The sequence below is a fragment of the Carcharhinus amblyrhynchos genome, chromosome 21 (assembly GCF_965287045.1).
Source record: "Carcharhinus amblyrhynchos chromosome 21, sCarAmb.v2.hapA, whole genome shotgun sequence".
NCBI lineage: Eukaryota > Metazoa > Chordata > Chondrichthyes > Carcharhiniformes > Carcharhinidae > Carcharhinus > Carcharhinus amblyrhynchos.
Window position 1 is genome coordinate 25691670 of NC_137344.1, and position 18732 is coordinate 25710401.

The 18732-nt window shown below is 44.8% G+C and overlaps 1 protein-coding gene and 1 pseudogene across 4 annotated transcripts in view; both read right to left on the reverse strand.

The window, feature by feature from the left end:
• Positions 1–18732, reverse strand: part of rbfox3a (RNA binding fox-1 homolog 3a) — a 1494706-nt gene that overhangs the window by 479644 nt on the left and 996330 nt on the right. The gene's annotated exons all lie outside the window — the stretch shown is intronic.
• On the reverse strand, positions 4905–5260 carry LOC145356547 (small nuclear ribonucleoprotein F pseudogene; annotated as a pseudogene).

The following is an 18732-nucleotide window of genomic DNA, read 5'->3' on the forward strand; positions in this document are numbered from 1 at the left end:
CCAGCATGTGGATCCTCACTCACACTGCAGGAGATTCCAGCATGTGGATCCCCACTCACACTGCAGGAGATTCCAGCATGTGGATCCCCACTCACACTGCAGGAGATTCCAGCATGTGGATCCTCACTCACACTGCAGGAGATTCCAGCATGTGGATCCTCACTCACACTGCAGGAGATTCCAGCATGTGGATCCCCACTCACACTGCAGGAGATTCCAGCACGTGGATCCCCACACTGCAGGAGATTCCAGCATGTGGATCCCCACTCACACTGCAGGAGATTCCAGCATGTGGATCCTCACTCACACTGCAGGAGATTCCAGCATGTGGATCCTCACTCACACTGCAGGAGATTCCAGCATGTGGATCCTCACTCACACTGCAGGAGATTCCAGCATGTGGATCCTCACTCACACTGCAGGAGATTCCAGCATGTGGATCCTCACTCACACTGCAGGAGATTCCAGCATGTGGATCCCCACTCACACTGCAGGAGATTCCAGCACGTGGATCCCCACACTGCAGGAGATTCCAGCATGTGGATCCTCACTCACACTGCAGGAGATTCCAGCACGTGGATCCTCACTCACACTGCAGGAGATTCCAGCAGATGGATCCTCACTCACACTGCAGGAGATTCCAGAATGTGGATCCCCACTCACACTGCAGGAGATTCCAGAATGTGGATTCCCACTCACACTGCAGGAGATTCCAGCAGATGGATCCTCACACTGCAGGAGATTCCAGGAGGTGGATGTTAGCTCAAGATGGGTTTCCAGCATGTGGAAGGTCGCAGGAGGTATTGTTGGGCAGCAATGATTTTGTTCAGGGAACGGGGGTGGGATTAGCAGCGAGAAAAGGAATGAAGAGCTGGGGCATTGGCCAAGAGTCAGCATGGCTTCATGAAAGGCAAATCATGTCTGATTAATTTATTAGAGTTTTTTGAGGAAGTCCCCATCAGACTGGATAGAGGAGAACCAGTAGATGTGTCGTATTTGGACACTGAAGGTGCTCGACAATGTACCTCACAAAAGGTTAACTCATAAGAAAAGAACCCATGGTGTTTGAGGCAGTATATGAGCATGGTCAGAGAATTAGCTAATGGGCAGGAAACAGTGAGTGGCGATAAAGGACTCTTTTTTGGGTTGACGACCTGCAACCAGTGGGATTCCACAGTGATCAGTGCTGGGACCGCAACTTTTTACAATGTATGTGAATGACTTGGAGGAAGGAAGCGAATGTATTGTAGCCAAATTTGCAGATTACACAAAAATAGGTGGAAAGGCAAGTTGTAAGAAGGATACAAGTGTTTTATAAAGAGATATTGATGATTAACAAAGTTGGAAAATGGAGAATAATGTGGGAAATTGTGAAGTTGTTCATTTTGGAAGGGAGAACAAAAGGACAGAATTTTAATTAAATGGAGAAAAACTGCAGAAAATTGCAACACAAACAAACTTGGAAGTACTTGTCCACAAAACACAGAACGCCAGCACACGGGTGTAGCAGGTACTCAGGAAGCTTAATGGAATGTTGGTCCTTATTTCAAGAGGGATGGATTTTAAGAGTAGGGAAGTCTCGCTGCAACTGTACAAGGTACTGATGCAATCACATCTGGAGTGCTGTGAGCAGTTTTGGTCTCTTTATTTAAAGAAAAATATTATTTCATTGGAGGCAGTTCGGTTCACGAGGATAATCCCTGGTATGGAGATATCGTCTTATGAAGAAAGGTTAACAAGTTGGGATTTAAAAGAATGAGAGGTGATCTCATTGAAACATACAGGATTCTAAAGGGGCTGGACAGGTAAATGCTGAGAGAGTGTTTCCCCTTGTCTAGGACCAGAGGACATAGTCTCAGAATAAAGGGGTGTCAAGTTAAGACTAAGTTGAGGAAGAACTTCTTCTCTGAGGGTTGAGAGGGTTTGGAACTCCTTGCCACACAGCTGTGGGGGCAGAGCAATTGCATATTTTTAAGGCTGAGATGGATAGATTTTTGATCAAGAAGGGAATCAAGGGTCACAAGGAAAGGGCAGGAAAGTAGGCATGAGGAACGTCAGATCAGTCGTGATTCTACTGAATGGCAGAGCAGACTCGAGGGGCCGAATGGCTTTCTGTTCCTATTTCTTATGATCTGAGAGTTTGTGAAGTATCTTTCTATGTCTGTGAATGTAGCGAATGAGGTTTGTTAAATTGCCAGATTGGAGATTACGTATTTTAGAATATTAATAAATTGGCACCTGATAACAGACAACGAGTGTATGGAGTTTCATTGAGACATTATGTTTACAAATCACTGGGACGGCACTGCTGCCTCACAGCGCCAGGGACCTGGGATCAATTCCCTGGCTTGGGTCACTGTCTGTGTGGAGTTTGCATGTTCTCCCTGTGTCTGCGTGGGTTTCCTCCGGGTGCTCCGGTTTCCTCCCACAGTCTGAAAGACGTGCTGGTTAATTGCGTTGACCAGAACAGGTGCTGGAGTGTGGCAACTAGAGGAATTTCACAGTAAATTCATTGCAGTGTTAATGTAAGCCTTACTTATGACTAATAAATAAACTTAAAAAATTTTAACTTTCACCATTCATGTGGAGCCAGTGACCATGGTATGGTATGATTGAAGAGGGACACATGCACTGTCTAAGGACTGCAGCATGCGACCTTCCCACAGGCTTCCATCTGACGGAGGAAAATATGACAGGATGGACTCAGGGCTATGCAGACCACGTAACAGGACAGGGGTTGCAGCTTTCAGCAGGTTGTTCAATTTTACCTGTGGCAAAGCTCTTCAATGAGTGGCACAATGGCACAGCGCTTGGCGCTGCAGTCTCAATACGCCAGGCACCCGGGTTCAATTCCAGCCTGAGTGACTGTCCGTGTGGAGTTTGCACCTCCTCCCCATGTCTGCATGGGTTTCCTCTGGTTCCTCCCGCTCTCCAAAGATGTGCATGTTAGGTTGATTGGCCATGCTAAGTTGCCCCTTAGTGTCAGGAGGATTAGCAGGGTAAATATGTGGGATAATGAGGATAGGGACTGGGTGAAATTTTTGTCAATGCAGGCTTGATGGGCCAAATGGCCTTCTTCTGCGCTGCAGGCATTCTATGATTCTTCTGTGAAAACTCCTACTGCAACAGAGGGGTTAGTTACCCCACACACTTCTATCTAGCACTGAGGGAGCACCTGGAAAATGACGCACGGCTAGGGTGAAGCAGGCAACCTTCGTATCTTAGAACAAATAAGAAGCAACAAGAGAAAAGGTGCAAGATACACACAATACTTTACATTCGTATTATAGGCCCAATTTTACCAACAATTTGCGCCCGTTTGAGCACAAAATCGTAGTAAAGTCGAGTGTGAGGCCTTTATCGCGATCCGCACCCGAGTTCGCGCAGATCGCTACTTTACCGAGACCCGCGGATGGCAGGGATCCGTTCTGTGCCCAAATCGGGCGCAACAATGATTTGAATACATTTAAGTTGAATGAATCAACTGCCTGCCCAACTCTATCAGCATTTCCCCCTTTACCAGTGCGTTTACCAATCCGGAACTGCGCTTTTAGGCACCTGCTGAATAAAAGTCTGAGTTGGGTGCTCCAGCCTCTGAAGAGCGCGTTCAGTGATTCCAACGGCTCTCTGACTCACATCAGTGGTGGGCGTGGGGGTGGAGGTGGGTCAGATCATTCTCTGGTTGGGGGGGGGAGGAGGAGGAGGCCTGTCAGATGTATCTCTGGCAGGGGGGCTGGCTGTTGTCGAGTGGTGGTGGGGGGGGCTGATCATTGGGGGTGAGGGGGGAGGGGTGATCGTTGTCTGGGGGTGGGGGGGGGCTGATCATTGGGGTTGGGGGGGGAGGGGTGATCGTTGTCTGGGGGTGGGGGGGGAGGGGTGATCGTTGTCTGGGGTGGGGGGGGAGGGGTGATCGTTGCCTGGGGGTGGGGGGGAGGGGTGATCGTTGTCTGGGGGTGGGGGGGAGGGGTGATCGTTGCCTGGGGGTGGGGGGGAGGGGTGATCGTTGTCTGGGGTGGGGGGGAGGGGTGATCGTTGTCTGGGGGTGGGGGGGGGAGGGGTGATCGTTGTCTGGGGGTGGGGGGGGGAGGGGTGATCGTTGCCTGGGGGTGGGGGGGAGGGGTGATCATTGTCTGGGGGTGGGGGGGGAGGGGTGATCGTTGTCTGGGGGTGGGGGGGGAGGGGTGATCGTTGCCTGGGGGTGGGGGGGGGAGGGGTGATCGTTGTCTGGGGGTGGGGGGGGAGGGGTGATCGTTGTCTGGGGGTGGGGGGGGAGGGGTGATCGTTGTCTGGGGGTGGGGGGGGAGGGGTGATCGTTGTCTGGGGGTGGGGGGGAGGGGTGATCGTTGTCTGGGGGTGGGGGGCGAGGGGTGATCGTTGTCTGGGGGTGGGGGGGAGGGGTGATCGTTGTCTGGGGGTGGGGGGGAGGGGTGATCGTTGTCTGCGGGTGGGGGGCGAGGGGTGATCGTTGCCTGGGGGTGGGGGGGGAGGGGTGATCGTTGCCTGGGGGTGGGGGGGAGGGGTGATCGTTGCCTGGGGGTGGGGGGGAGGGGTGATCGTTGTCTGGGGGTGGGGGGGAGGGGTGATCGTTGTCTGGGGGTGGGGGGGAGGGGTGATCGTTGTCTGGGGGTGGGGGGGGAGGGGTGATCGTTGTCTGGGGGTGGGGGGGGAGGGGTGATCGTTGTCTTTTTTTTCAGATTTAGAACTAGTTTTATTGGTTCAACTTCCACCTGAATTCACATTTGAACATATTCAGAGTCAACCTAGAACAGCTGTCTACAATTAAATTATAGTTTATCATCTACACTTTGCAGCACAGTACAAACCCCTGACCTAGTCAGTGCAATTCCAAATACAGTGTATTCCAGTGGCTGAATATAAAAAAAGTACTCAAAAATTCGACACATTGTTATTCTTCAAATAAAAAGGAATGTTACTCTCTCATTTCCCCATCTTCTTTCTGTTCCTCAACTCCTCTGATGTACAGGACATTGTTACACCTTATTAGAACTTTGTCAAGGTGACCCACTAAAGCACCATCAATATATTCTTCTGTGTTCGCCAGCTGCATGTTCATATATCCATCGACTGATACCAAGTAACCCTTGTATCCCATTCCCCATTTTAACTTCACTGTCACCGGTTTGCCAGTTAAGCCATTGAGGAAAGGTTTTGGATTCAATGACAAACTCCCGCGGTGGGGGGAGGGTACAGTGAGCCCTCGGGGTCCGGCTCCTCTATATCTCCCCCCCTCCTTCACCATGCTGGGGCGGGGGGGGAGGGCTGATCATCGTCTGGTGGTGGGGGGTGGAGGAGGCGGTTCAGATGTTCTTCTGGAGGGGTGGGGGAGTGAGGCCAGGCCACTCTCTGGAAGGGGGGGGGGGGTGCCGGTGAGTGAGGCAAATTCGTTGTTGGGGGGGCGATGGGGAGAGTGAGGCCAGATAGTTGTCTTTTGGGGAGGGTGGCGGCAGGAGGGAACCAAGTCAGACGGATCTCTGGGGGGGGGCGGGGGGGGTGGGGGGAGATGGATCTCTGATGGAGGGGAGGGGGGTCTGCTGCCACTCTGTGGGCAATTGGTGGGGGGGAAGGGGGCAGGGGTGGTGATCAGTCTGGGTACTGGGAGAGTGGATAAGGGGGGGGGCAGTGTTGTATATGTGTCCCCCTTATCCACCCCCACCACTACCCATACACATCACTGCCCCCTTATCCACCACTCACTGCCCAGGCCGATTGCCTGCAGAGTGGCAGTGGACCCCCCTACCCCCCACCAGAGATCCATTTGCCCCCCCGAACAGAGATCCATCACTGCCCCCCCGCCCCCCCAGAGAAACATCTTACCTGTCCCCCGCCCCCACCCGAGGTACACCCTTGCTCCCCAGCCGCTATCTCCACTTTCTGCGGCTCAGGAGCGATCTGACAAGGCGCGCTTTCTCCAGTTTTTTTCTAACTGCATATGCGCAGTTCACAGATCCGGTGGTTTCGGCCCACAGCGCAAATTGGACTGGAGATGGCTGAGAGCGTATGGAGAGCGCCTGAAAGCGAATTTCGAAGTCAGATCTGCATTACGCCCAGATCGGTGCTTAGAATGAAAATGGTAAAATCGGGCCCTGTGTGTTATTCTTCAATTCTTTCAGAGTTGTTTTTAATGAAAAGAAAAATTGTTCCTAGGTTTGAATAAGAAATATTAATAAATGCCTTTAGACTTTACAGCTCCGAATTTAAAAGCCGTTCCCACTTTTATTGCTTGGGTGCTGAAATTGCTTTTATTCAATTGAAATTAGAGAACAGTCACTAGATTTAAATATGATGACTCAACTCATTCAGGATATTATGAAAATATTGCTTAGGTGGTTCATAAAGCAAAACATTCTCGTGAATAATAAATGCAGAAGAGAAGGATTTATTTTACTTTGGTGGTTGGTTTGCGAATCAAGATTGTATATTAATGTATAAATAATGTATTTTAAACATTTGTAAGAAATTCATCCTCAGAGACTGATGACCAAATTTTCACTTAAAATAAAAAATAATGTGATCAAGTTTTATCAGTTCATTGAGAAAAATACCACAAAGATATCTTTAAATCTTTAAAATATATCGAGGTTTACTTTAAATAATCAACATTGGAACGGCATTCCAGTAGTTGGGAAACGATAACAAATTCTATCAACTCCAGAAACACTTTGCACACGGGAAATTGCAACTTAAATCAGTAAATTCAAAGATTAGATTAAACTATTCTGAATGGGTGGTCAAAGGCTCAAACTTTCATGGCAAACAATTAAGGACAAAGTCATGCAAAGGTCACTTCAATGACAAACCCCAGGAATCCAGGGATCCCACTTTACAATGGGTGGCCCTTTTATTCAGCTTCACTTCGAGGAAGATAAGTCAAGTTACTTTTGCTAAACTCAACACATGAACATGGGAAAAGAACTGACAACAGAACCAATCTTGTACCGTATAATAGGTTCATAGAATCATCACAGAATCCCTACAGTGCAGAAAGAAGCCAATTGGCCATCAAGGCTGCACCAACAACGATCTCACTAAGACCCTATCCCTGTAACCCACGTATTTACCCTGCTAATCCTCCTGACACTAAGGGTCAATTAAACATGGTCAATCAACCTAACATGCACATCTTTGGACTCTGGGAGCACCCGGAGGAAACCCACACAGATAAGGGGAGAGTGTGCAAACTCCACACAGTCACCAAAGGCTGGAATGGAACCCGGGTCTCTGATGCTGTGAGGCAGCAGTGCTAACCACTGTGCTGCATTGAACAAGTTGATTAGAAAGCCATAGAAAAGGGTGCCAGCAGCCGAACAGAATAGTGTAGGTGTAAAAACTTATGCTCGGAAGGTAAGGATAAATAATAAAACAGTAAGAAGCAAAGTTTGAAAGCGTGTATTCTATATTAATCAACTGTAAAGATAAATTAAAGGCAAAATATTTTACAGCTTACCAAGAATAGCATTAGTTATTATATTCATCCTGTGTCAGTATAGATTCTAATTTGTATTAATCATTCCAACATTAAAATGTGGATGAGAATGGATGAGAAAAAACATTCACTTATACAGGTGCATTGTCAAGAGATTTTATGGTAAATGCAGTTTAATTTTCTTACAATTTAATAAGATTTAATGAACTCCGAGAATTTCCCTTACAGCAATCTCTGTGGTATGGATTCCCTGATCTCTGAGATCGATAGGCTCAGTGCAGTCCCAGATCATTGCCAACATGCAATCAATAGCTAATACTGTAGCAACGGGAATACGGCAAAAATGAACACCCCAGCACAAAGGGTGGTGCAGACAACATGTAACAGCAGTGGGAGATGCTGGATTACAGCCACCATCGTGAGCTGCAAGCTTCATTAGAGTAGACTTCATTGTAATCTGCCTCACCAGAGCAGAGCACAGAAGCTCCAACTGACTTTTGCTCACAATTGTGGGATCCACAGAAAACTGGGACTATTCCGATGTGCTGAGGCACTTCAGGCAATTTACTTTCAATGGATTTAAATTTCATCAATTTTACCTTGGGCACTATTTTTTTGTCACACAGCCAGCCTGAAAAAAAATCCTTCTTAACATTTGCATGTCAATAAATTGCAAAAATAAGTAGCTTGATCAAACTGTATTTGGTTTTAAATGTGAACTTCACATTTTAATAGTCGACAAATATATTTATTGCTGTACGATTTTTGAACAGGCTTTGGATTATAGATTGGAGACCAACAGTTTGCTGAAATAACCATAGCCTCTTTCACATAGGAAATGCATGAGGTAAAACAGACCTTTCCTGAGATCTTATTCTAACATCCATAGATTTACAGGTCTAATATCCATACATTTACAGAATCCTTACAGTGCAGAAGAAGGCCATTCAGCCCATTGAGTCTGAACTGACAACAATCCCACCCAGGCCCTAGCCCTGTAATCTCACGTATTTACCCTGCTAATCCTCCTCACACTAAGGGGCAATTTAGCACAGCCAATCAACGTAATCTGCACATTTTTGGAGTGCGGTAGGAAGCCTGAGCACCCGGAGGAAACCCATGCATACACAGGCAGGACATACAAACTCCAATAAGACAGTCTCCCAAAGTGGAAATTGAAACTGGGTCTCGGGCGCTGTGAGGCAGCAGTTCTAACCACTATGCCACCCACTACTCGATATTATATATGAGGTATCATGTTGTCTGACTGACTCATTTCACAACATTAGAGAAACGTGAATTCAGTCGAACAAGATTAGTTTTTCCATATGGTTTGCATTTGTTTTGAAATATGATAATAAGATTAATTGAGAGCTGCATTAGAAACACTTAAATGTTCAAGCCAGTGTCTTATGAACACATGCTTAAATGATACATCTTTGCTGAATTTTGAACTGCTGAAGAGTTGGTGATAACTCTTGAGATTTTTGGCTTCCAACTGCGTGGAGGTATAAAGGCGCAATAATCAAGGGTTGAAGTTCTGAAGAACAAAGGGACCTTAGTGTGTTTGTCCATAGATCTCTGAAGGCTGAAAGGCAGGTTAAAAGCGTGGTGAAAAAGGCATACGGCACACTTGCCTTTATCAATCGGGGTATAGATTACAAAAGCAGAGAAGTCATAATGGAGTATTGTAGAACTTTGGTGAGGCCAGCTAGAGGACTGTGCGCAATTCTGGTCGCCACATTACAGGAAAGACACGAATGCACTGGAGGGGGTGCAGAGAACATTTACCAGGATACGATCTGGGATGGAACATTTAAGTTATGAAGACAGGTTAGATAGACTTGGGTTGTTTTCATTAGAGCAGAGAAGACTGAGGGACGACCCGATTGAGGTGTTCAAGATTATGAGGGGTGTGGGCAGGGTGCATAGGGAGCAGCTGTTCCCTTTTAATTGAAGGGTCAGTTACGAGGCGACACAAATTAAAAGTGAGGGGTGGGAGGTTTAGGGAGGATTTGACTGTTTAGGGACACTTTTACTCAGAGGGTAATGATGGTTTGGGATGCACTAACTGGGAAGGTGGTGGAGGTGGGATGCCTCACATTCTTTATAAAGTACCTGGATGAGTACTTGGCATGCCATAACATTCGAGGCTATGGGACAAATACTGGCAAGTGGGATTAGGTGGGCAAGTCAGGGCATTTCATGAGTTGGTGCAGACTTGATAGGCCAAAGAGTCTGTTTTGCACTGTCGTATTCTGTGATTCAGCGCTCCTCAGGAGGAATGATGAATTAATTGTGATTGAGGAACACACCTTGTGGAAAGAAGACCAATTGATAAAGAAGCATTGTGCAGGTAATTGACCTAATGATCAACATGTGGTGATACGTCATGCAGACGGGGCACTACATGTTCAACTGACTAATGAACAATATCTGTCCCTACAGGAAGTACTCACTGATTCAAGAACACCAGGAAGAAGAGGTCATCAACCAACTACAAAATAGTCTGAGGAGACCTGATGCCTAAGCGTGGCAGGAGAAAAGAATCAATAAAACAAAACCGCATAATTCTGTGAAAGGTCTTGATCAGTGACTGATAGCAAACTCAATTTATGTCTATTTTCTTTGTAGAGCAACAATATTCCTGATTCAGAGAACAGGCTAACTGTTTTATTGTCTGCTATACTGCATTCTTAATCATGATCAAGCATATCATTCCTGTTTAAAAAGAAACAGTATCAAATCTGAAACAATGTATGTCTTGGTCAGTATTTTATGCCCAGTGTTTGTTAATGGCCATGGTGTTGGCCTTGTCCAGTGCTCCAGATGTTTTGAAATCTGCGCGGAAGATCCCTGCTGACAGTTAACTGTAATCATGTGGCACGGTGGCATAATGGTTAGCACTACTGCCTCACAGTATCGGGGATGTTCAATTCCATCCTCGGGTCACTGCCTGAATGAAGTTTACATGTTCTTCCCATGTCTGCATGGGTTTCCTCCAGGTGCTCTGGTCTCCTCCCAAAGTCAAAAGATGTGCAGGGTAGGTTGATCGGTAATGCTAAACTGCCTCTTTAGGTCAGGGAGATTAGTGGGGTAAATATGAGGAGTTATGAGGATAGGACCTGGGTGGTATTGTCATCGCTGCAGGCTCAATCAGCCAAATGGCCTCCTTCTGCACTGTATGGGGGCTTCTATGATTCAATGATCTTACCTCAGTTATAGGATCTGCTTATTTCCCCAATCCTATAAATCAAACTCTAGTGCTCCCTTCCTCGGGAATCAGTTTCTTACATTAAACTTGGCATGCTCCAAACTATGCAGAGAAGGGAAGGGTCTGGGAGGGTAACGTGGGGTTACGGGGATAGGGCCTGAGTGGAATTGTTGTCTGTGCAGACACGGTGAGCTGAATGGCATCCTTCTGCACTCTAGATTCTATGAAATTCTATCTATGTTTTCAGTCTTTGATGACAAAGAGTTCCTCTCCAAGAGCTGCTGGCCAATCAAATGGCTGACAGTTCTTCAGTCCCAACTGTGCCCAAGGGTCCATAGTCACCAGTGGGACTGCAGGAGGTTCGAGAGCAGCAGCAGAATTGGAAGCCCCTGAAGACAGCTGAGTGGGGGGCCGGCTCACCAAGGTTGGTCAGGCACGTACTGGTGATGTGGACAGGGTTGGTTTGGAGACTGGCAACTGTTTCAGTGTAAGCTGCCCTTGCTGCTGCTGGGGTCCTCTGTGGAGCACATGTGGTGCCCATTCAGGATGGCTACTATGGTAATGTGGACCATGTAATGTGGACCACCTTGCCATCTCCATTTCTGGTATTCTACCAATGGGGGCAGGATAAGTTCCTTGTGATCTTAATTGGACACTTTGTTTGGCCGGGGTGGGAAGGTTGTCCTCAAACTTCTCCGTCACTGACTTCATGAGGGAAGGGGAGGGGAAAGCAACAGGTTCAGGATAGAATGTTTATTGAAACCTATTCCCTGCCCAGCCTCCCAGGGTTTGTTGGCTTTTACCAATATGGGCAATAAATGCTGGCCTGGCCAGCGATGCCCGTATCCCGTTAATTGATTTAAAAAATGCAGAATGAGCACATTTGCAACTGGGTGAAATGTACTCCATGTATGTGACAATTCAGTTTGTTCTAAAATTAGGCGAATCATCAAACAGAACAGAAATTGTGAGTGAATTTCTGCATTGCAGAGGCAAGCAGATTATCACTAACTGCACTGCCAAATAACTTGGCCAGCACAGGCAAGGTAGCATTGTTTGATGTATCTCACTTTTCCATCCTATAATTTAGTGCAGATCCATACGCACCTGATCAATATCAAACTCAGCGTACATCCGCAGGCTTTTTGATCAATATGACACCCACAGCAATACCCAGACCACATGTGTAGGCTTGCAATCAATACCATACCCAGTGGACATATGGAAGCGTTCAATCAACAGCTCACTCAGTATACATTTGCAGACTCCATAATCACAATTACACACAATAAACATATATTTCTGTAAGCTTGTAAGCATACACTTGATGCATATTTTCAGTCTTCAGAATCAATATCAGACTGTGAAGCTGTAAACTGATACAACCGGTGGAAAGAAAATGCTGGATAAAGCATCCTTGATATTATTGTTGTGGCTGTTAGTAAATATCACCATTGCAACTATCCCTTTCCATATTTATTCATGGGGTTTTGGGCATTACCTTTCCCCAACTGCCCTTGAGAAGGTGGTGGTGAGCCAATATGACAGTGTGTCCTGTTTGCCCATTTCATTGAGCAGTTACACATCATTCATACAGCTGTGGGTCTGAAATCACACAAAGGCCAGAGCAGGTGAGGAGGGCAGATTTCTCTCCTAAAGGACATTATTAAACCACATGGTTTTTTTTATCCAATACTGTTAACGATCACCAGACTAACTTTTCATTCCAGATTTATTTGATGAATTGAATTTCAATTCCTCAGCTACTGAGCAGGATTCCTGGCTAGGATTCTTGCCTCTGAATCATTGGTCAAGGCATCTGCATTATTCATCTAGTAACATAATGTCTATTTTACCAAGTGCCTTTCCTATTAACCAATGGAAGTGGGTAACCTCAGAAAATTAATTAAGCATAATTAAGGAGACAACGTACCCTGGACATTCTCTCTTCCAGCTTCTTCTGTTGGGAAAAAGATATAAAAGTCTGAGGTCGCGTATCAACCAACTCAAGAACAGCTTCTTCCCTGCTGCCGTCAGGGTTTTGAATGGACCTACCTCGCACTAAGTTGATCTTTCTCTACACCCTAGCTATGACTAAAATACTACATTCTGCACTCTCTTCTTTCTTCTCTATGAACAGTATGCTTTGTCGGTATAGCGTGTAAGAAACAATACTTATGTTAGAATACAGTAAAAAGTGACAATAATAACTCAAATCAAATAAATTGTTGCATAAAAAGAATATGAGCAGGCCACATACATTTGAGTCTTTTTTTTGCTGATGGTGCAGACTGAAGTTTTGTTTACTCCTAACTTCCTCTCTCCTTGTAATGGTTTTCTTGGACCATAGCTCAATGTGACTACAAAGTTAATTCACCTACTCCCAAGTTTCTCCCTGTTGTTTGGACATCAGCTGCAAGAAGGTGCATGATATTTGACCACTCTTTCCGACTCCTTTGCCCTTAATGGGAAGCTGGCTGCTTGGCACTTGCACACAGTAGCGCAGAGGATATCAACAATTCAGTAGCTTGTGGGAATGAACCTAATTCTCACTTCTGTAAGGCACTGTGGCTTTTAAGTCGACCATACATGCCGCCTATCAAGACGTTAATTCTGAAACGTTGTGGCATTGAAAGCCATTCACAGAATACATTTACAAAGGTACTTAGATATTTGATTTTTGGATAAAACATTGGGAATGAAACAAAAATGATCTATCTTCAAAACTGTTGAGCTCTTCCAGCTAATTTCTGGTCTCCAACGTCAAAAGGCACTTTTCTAGGTTATCAAGCACATTTTTTTCCAAACAGCAACTTATTTTATTGCTCCCTAATGGCTGGGTCAGTGCCCCCCTCACCCCACCCCCAGGCTTAAAAAAAACTGGGAAAATGACAACACTGAAATTGCTCAAAGTCAGCAAGTTGTGACATTCGCATTGTGCCATTCACTGATATCCCTGGTGGTAAGTGGGATGAGGTGCACTTATTTGTATCTGTATCATTATTCATTCAGTTAAGTAGAATATCATTCTACAATGAAGCAACATTTCCAAGCAATTGCTGAGTGATTTGAAAATAGCTTAGGTATAGATTTGGACAAAAATACATTGCAATATGAATTTATTTTTATTACATTGTTATAATGGCATTTTGAAAGTTAAATCAAATTCCTGACAAATGCTCTTTCTAGATGAGCAAAGAACAGATATCTGACTATATCTCATCACTGAGTTACAGCGGAGCCAATTTGGAACATGAACCAAATAATCGTAGACAAGTATATGCAAATGAAACAGGCAAAGTTATTTATCTATCTAATTAATATTTTGTAGCTACTGACAGAATTTAATTCAAAAATTCAGGCGATCCATTTGAAAGTTCTGAAGAACTTCAATCTGATATAATTCTCATGCATAAGATTGTAGAATGCTAAAGAGGTAACATTTACTCATGCTTTCCCTTTTCTCCCTTTCTTTCTGAATTCCTGTCCCTCCAGTGCCTTACATTATTTCTCTCTCAAAATGTTAGAGTCTTTCTGAGTTCTCCATCAATGTCATTCTTGTGGTCAACTAACAAAGCAGGAGCACCCATTGATTTCCTCCTATATTTCAGGATGTATTAAATGGTCTCCGTTGGGTAAATGATCATGTAGAGAATTTGAGAATGAGCATATGATGTAGTACCAACCTGTTCTCCAGCCAGATTGCTCCCTCCATACATTCTGGTGTCTCACTCTCTAAGAAGTCTTCTGTTCTTCCAGAAAATATAGCTACTGCCCATTTGGTTTTCTGGGACTTAATTTGTAAGGAGTTAGCAAAATTGTTGCATTACCCATCAAAAAGGGACTATTTTTACAGGAGCAATCAGTTAAAAAGCTTTCTTAAGTTTCAACAATTAAATTTTCTGTAAACGACTTCAAATTTGTCCAGTCTTTCTCCATGTTTATTTATTCGACAGCCGGAAAATAAGGGAGTTTCCAAAATAACTTCACATTGATTTTAGCTTCAGTTGTTGAAAAATCTTATGATAGAACTGAGATCCAGTAGAATACGGGAATCTAAATCGCTGTGTCAATTTCAAATTCAGAAAAAAAAATTGAAATTCTGGACTAGGCTTCAGAATATGACTATCAGTTCTATTTATTAGTACAAATATTAGCTAATCCAGTACTAGCGATACACACACTGCAAATTGCTACATTAAAAGTTATACCTCCCCTTTATTTCCCAGAAAGGTGGAATCCTTGTTTTGCACTACACTTTCAATCACACACTGCTCAAAGAACCTGCAATGTTCAATCTGCAATAACCCCAGCAACAGTGTCCGCCACATGCATTTCTGTTCTTAAATATCTTTAAAATATGGCATACTTTGCAAATACAATTATTGCAGCCATTTAAAGATAAAATGTGGACAATGGAATTTTCCAACCTTTCCATATGCATGTATAATAGCCACGCCACAAAATGCCACATCTGCTTAAGGTTGCTGATTGTCCTAAAGCAATTGGAATTGGAACAGCAACAATATCATATTCTTAGGACATGCAGAAGTAATTAATCACCAATGATTTTTTTTCAAAATGTAGTCACTGTTGTTGTGCAGGAAAATGGAGCAACCAATGCAGTCATACGTCCAACAAACAGTAAACTCAATAAATGACCACCAAATTTACTTCTGGCTATGTTATAGCCATAGTTCCAGAAAAATGGTCTGTTCTTCAAACAATGCAATGGTGTCAGCCTGAACTTTGCTGAATGGCCCTTCTGAATCATAACACCCCAAGCAATATAACACCCAACACTATCAGCAATATAACATTCCTTCAGTACTACACTGAAGCACTAGCCTAGGGTTACATGCTGAAATCTGCATTGAGGCTTGAACCCAGTTCTGACCATAAGTTACTGGCTTAGATGAGAGTGCTATTCACTAAGGCAATAAAGAATGGACCTTAGTAGATTGTAATGTTTCTTCTGTTATTTGTACATTTACTGCATTTAAATGTATGCAAGTGGTGGGCATTAACCGAGCATTCACTTTAGGCCATGTAAATTGACACAGAGTAAGGCTGGGATTCTCCCAAAAAAATTTCAAGCCTGAAACCCTACCCAGAATGGAAATCTTTGTCAGCCTCAGGTGGGATTTTACGACCTCCTGTCCAATGTGTTGAATTCATGTGAAAACTGGAACTAATCACGCAGTTTTTTCAGTGGGAGTTTGAAAATGAATCTCTGACACTCTGTGCCCGGCAGAATGCACTCACCCGGCAGAATCCACTCGCATGAGTCGACTGAAAAGCTGGGGGGGCAAGGTCTATTCCCGCTGGAGAGGCGCCGAGCATAGCACTAAGCGGGCCACTGTGCATGTGCAGATCTGTCAGCTTTGAGATCATCACATGTACCAAAGCCCCTGTCTGCCAGCCTCCCAATTGCTGGCCAGCCCCGCAACCCCACTGGCACACAAAGACCCCCATAGCCCGATCGCTAGCCCCCTGAACATTCCCAGGTCAGCCCCGACAACTCCCCAACCCACCCGATCTCCAGCACCCTCCCCCTGATCCCCCCTCCCACTGGCAGTCCCAACCTCTCCCACTCCCCCTGCAGTGCTGACCCCGCCCTACCCTAGCAGCCACTGTAGGTCTTGGGATCCTAAGGACAAGGGGCAAGTTTGGATAGGTGAGGGCACTTTTCTTTGGAACAGAGGCGGCTCAGGGGAGATTTAATTGAGGTGTATAAAATTATGAAATGCTTGATAGGAGTGGAATTTCCCTTAGCAAAAAATACAGGGGCGTAGGCTTAATGTAAAGATCAATCCACATAATCTGCACATCTTTGAAGTGTGGGAAGAAACCAGAGCACCCAGAGGACAGGACGAGAAAGTGCAAACTCCACGCAGACAGTCACCCAAGGCCGGAATCAAACCTGAATCCCTGGAGCTGTGAGGCAACAGTGCTAACCACTGTGCCACCATGCTGCCCCCTGCCACCATGCTGTTAATGATGGAGGCAGATCCTGATAGGGCATCATGCTCAAACTCTCCTCTCAACTGGTGATCGAATTGCTTGGAAACATTGGTAAATAAATATGAACTTCTCTGAAACGATGCACAGAATACATTTCATAGAAAGCTTTTTGTGAGAGATGTTTATTCCAGTTGCAATTGTATGCATTAAAAAACACAGAGCACATGATTACACAGCAGGAAGATGATCAGCCAACAACCAAATGGTATTTATTACAATGCCTGTTTATGGGATGGAGAGTCACTTTTCGTTGCTTGTTGAGGTTTGTATTATTATATCCCTAGTTGCTCAATTGCTCAGCTTGTACAATGAAAAATTCCAACACTTTACCTGAAGTTCTGTTCATATCTTTTAATCGCCTGTTTGTGAGACAGATTTGCACCAAGTTCCTTTAGGAATGGAAGGTGCATCCCAGTAGCACAGATCCACAACCGATTTTTAAATGAGCTGTGATGACTTCCATTCAACATAAAGCCTTGTAGCATGCTGGGTGAATATATGCAGAAACAAAAATGTCCAGATTATGCTAGAATTGTATAAGACACTAGCTGGACTACAGCTAGAGTTACTGTGTACAGTCTGATCACCACATTACAGGAAAGATGTGATCCCAGCAGCGAGGGTAACAGGAGTTGCCAAGAGTGAGTAATTTTAGCTAGGAGCAAAGTTTGGATAAGCGAGGGCACTTTTCTTTGGAACAGAGGAGGCTCAGGGGAGATTTAATTGAGGTGTATAAAATTATGAAATGCTTGATAGGAGTGGAATAGAGAGACCAATTTCCTTTAGCAAAAAATACAGGGGTGCAGACTTAATGTAGTGGCTTGAAAGGGATCTGAGGAGAAACATTTTCACCCAGAGAGTGGCGGGAGTCAGGAACTTACTGCCTGTAAAGGTGGTAGTGGCATAAACCCTCATCACATTTACAAAGACTTAGATGTGCACTTGAAGTATTGTAGCCTAGAAGGTTCCACACTGAGGGATTAACTGAAATGGGAGATTCTCCGGTCTCCCAGCCATGTGTTTCTTGGCAAAAGAAGGCGGCATGCTGTTCACTGGTGGTAGGATTCTCTGCTCCTGCCGCACTCAATAGAATTTCTGATCGAAGCCATCCCATGCCACTGGGAAACCCCTGGGCAAGGCTGCGCTACCGGCAGGACTGGAGAATCCAAGCACCAGTGAATGGCCAGAGAATCCCACCCAATATCTCTTTTTTCATTAGAGGGCAATTGATTTCTGTGATTGAATCATTGGTCTGTGATAAGTCAGCTAGCTTTAGCTGGGGTAGAAGCTGAAGGGCTACAATCATCTCCAGTATCTCTGTGATAAGGAGAAGGAAATAAATCAACTGGATTGGGTGACTACACTGCCAAACATCACTGTTCTGTCTCTAAGCTTGATGCTGATCTCTCTTGTGCCTCATCACTTCAATATTCCATCCATTTCCAAATCTGTCCTTTTCACTTTTGATCTTATAAATAGTCTCAGAAAGCTTGATGCAAGATTCAGTAACAATATCTCATCCTCTCCCTGGGTTCTTTACACTCCTTTGGTTTGAACACTGACTTTAATAACTTCAGACCTTAAGTACCTTCTTACATTTTATTGCCCATTCCTATCATCCACCTTCCACTTAACTTCATTCCAATCTGGAAGAGTTTTATGTGTATCTTTCCCTTTGCCTTCTCAACATCTTACCCGACAGTTTCTTCTATTACCTTTTATTCTTTCAAATGTCTTTTCCTTGGGTCACTAAGATTGTCTTTGTACATTATCCACCAATCTTCACCTCTCTCGGCATCATCAAGAAAGCTCTTCACTGGTCATTAAACTGCCTCTCTTTGTCACAGTCATTCGCTCCCTTCATTTTTTTTTGAGTTTTCTTATCTAGTTCTGGAGAAGACACTGACACTTTCACCCGTCTTTTCTCTTTTCAGAAGTGCACGCAGCCTCTGTTTTATTTCACATTTCCAACCAGTGTTTTCACGTGGCACGAACAAGGGAAGTCCAAATGTAAGGCTTATAATTATAAGGCAATGATCACAAGCATATC